Below are 2,385 nucleotides of genomic sequence, written 5' to 3'. Positions count from 1 at the left end.
TTGCCACACCTACTGCAGCCAGTTTCGTGTGAAATTAAAACCTGCCTTTCAGGGGCTAAATATAGACGCAAAATCAGCCACCGCAATCAGTTTCAGGTTTGGTAAATCACATTGCATGCGTTAAATAAATATTTGCATTTACTCCTCCCAATAATTGTGTGCGTTCTGGCAGAAACGCCCATATTGCATATTCATCAGGACAAACACGCTAAATGGGCTGCGCGAGCTGTTTTGCCCATTTGAGAGGCACAAACCTCGGTGCACCCTGTTAGTAGATGAGCTTCAACCTGTTTTTGCGTGCTCAGTCAAGTTTGCGCACGTTTTTACATGCGCAAACCTTTAGTAAATCAGGCCCTTAGACTCTTCTGTCCGTCCGTCAGCCTTCCACAGGTCTGTTTTCTCTGCTTTCTCTGGGTTCAGTCTCATCTTTGTGGTGTTTGATCGGTACTCCGTAAACTTTCACCAGTTTAGTGTCATTTATTATTGGCTCAAACTGGTTTTGGTTGGAGTTCAACCATTGGATAATGTTCCATCGGCTGCATTTGTCTCTACAGATTCAGTAAATACCCTCCGATGTCTGACTGGGACACTCATGTGAAGCTGTGAAACTGAAGTCGTCCATAACAGGCGTGAGTGTCACTGGACCACTGGGGACATTTCCATCCCAGCGTCATTAACACAGTGAGTCTGTCACAAACTCAAATGTTTGTTGTTTAAAGGGGGGGCACACACATATGGATTTTCTCAATCTGAGCAGATATTTTATCTGTTCCAGACTGCACACATGAAGATAAATAATCAGGCATTGAACAGTTTGAACAGTTTGGCTGGAGGCAAAAACTCGGGTCTGGGTGGAGTTTGGGGAGGCCATGGAGGAGGACTATCGGTTGGCCTCTAGGAAATTCTGGCAAACCATCCGGCGCCTCAGAAGGGGAAAGCAGTACGCCACCAACACTGTTTACAGTGGAAGTGGGGAGCTGCTGACCTCGACTGGGGATGTTGTCGGACGGTGGAAGGAATCTCCTCAATCCCACTGTCACATTTTCCATGGAGGTAGCAGAGGCTGAGGTCTCAGAGGTGGACTCGTCCATCACCCAAGCTGAAGTCACCAATGTGATTGGCAAGCTCCTCGGTGGCAGGGCACCGGGGGTGGATGAGATTCGCCCTGAGTACCTTAAGTCTCTGGATGTGCAGGGACTGTCTTGGTTGACACGTCTCTGTACATCGCGTGGCAGTCGGGGACAGTACCTCTGGATTGGCAGACCGGGGTGGTGGTCCCCCTTTTTAAGAAGGGGGACCTGAGGATGTGCTCCAACTGTAGGGGGATCACACTCCTGGGCATGTCCCACCGGGAGGAGACCTCGGGGAAGACCCAGGACACGTTGGAGAGACTATGTCTCTCGGCTGGCCTGGGAACGCCTCGGGGTCCCCCCCGGAAGAGCTGGAGGAGGTGTCTGGGGAGAGGGAAGTCTGGGCATCCCTGCTTAGACTGTTACCCCCGCGGCCCGGCCCCAGATAAGCGGTGGATAATGGATGGATGGATGTATTCCATGTACTCTGTAATGTGTGCAAAATGTCAAACATCCACCATGCAATCAGCAAAACCTGTTTTACAATGTGCAGGGGAAAAAAATATTTGTATTGTCTGGGATTTGAACCTGGGACCTCCCATATAATGGTCACCTTCACTAACCACTACACCACCCACACCCACTGCTGCGCTCGCACCAGTAAGTCTTTTATAGGGATTTTTTAAAAAAAATTAATACTGAAAGTAAAAGTACTCTTCAAACAAATCATGATTATTCCATAACCGTAGGTCTTATCTCAAAAATTCTTTCACTTGTCGATTCTGCAGACTTGTGTGAATGTAATGATGTGTAGCATGTGTGAAAAAAGTCCAAAATGAATAAGCAGTAATCGCAGGAACATGGAGTCACTTTGAAAGGCAGTTTGCCAACTTCCTGTTGGAGTTAGCTCATGGGTGTCAGCATATGATTTGTCAGGCTCAATCAGACCAACATTTTGGCTTTTGTTTCATGTGTCTGTGACATTCCTACTGGCCACTAGGGCATTATTTGTGTGTTTCAAGTACATAGGTGGTGCCACACAGTCCATTTTGGCACCCAAGGGGGTTATTTTGATATTGTATATATCTGATTGCCAGTCATGACATGTCTGCCAAATTTGGTGAGTGTTTGAGCATGCTGAGGGGGTCAAATGGCAGTTTAGAGTGGAAAAAGTTTGAAAATAAAAAAAAATTCAATCAATCAATAACTGTACATCCTATCTCAAAAATATTTGCACGTTACAGTTGTGGTAAGTCTTGTGAACGTATAGACATATAACATGTGGGGAAAAAGTCCAAAGTGAAAAATTTGTTCC

The 2,385-nt window shown here is 46.5% G+C and overlaps 1 protein-coding gene across 3 annotated transcripts in view; it reads left to right on the top strand.

Moving 5' to 3' along the window:
- The first annotated feature begins 229 nt into the window (after positions 1–229).
- Positions 230–2,385, top strand: part of LOC115416885 (von Willebrand factor A domain-containing protein 7-like) — a 23,712-nt gene continuing 21,556 nt past the window's right edge. For 2 of the 3 annotated variants that reach the window (XM_030130760.1, XM_030130758.1), the window contains exons 1-2: positions 230–390; positions 555–681. The gene's annotated coding sequence lies outside the window, so the exon portion shown is untranslated. The remainder of the gene's footprint in view (positions 391–554; positions 682–2,385) is intronic. The other variant, XM_030130759.1, reaches the window with a different exon arrangement.

The sequence above is a fragment of the Sphaeramia orbicularis genome, unplaced genomic scaffold, assembly GCF_902148855.1.
Source record: "Sphaeramia orbicularis unplaced genomic scaffold, fSphaOr1.1, whole genome shotgun sequence".
NCBI lineage: Eukaryota > Metazoa > Chordata > Actinopteri > Kurtiformes > Apogonidae > Sphaeramia > Sphaeramia orbicularis.
This window is presented reverse-complemented; position numbering and strand designations above follow the sequence as displayed.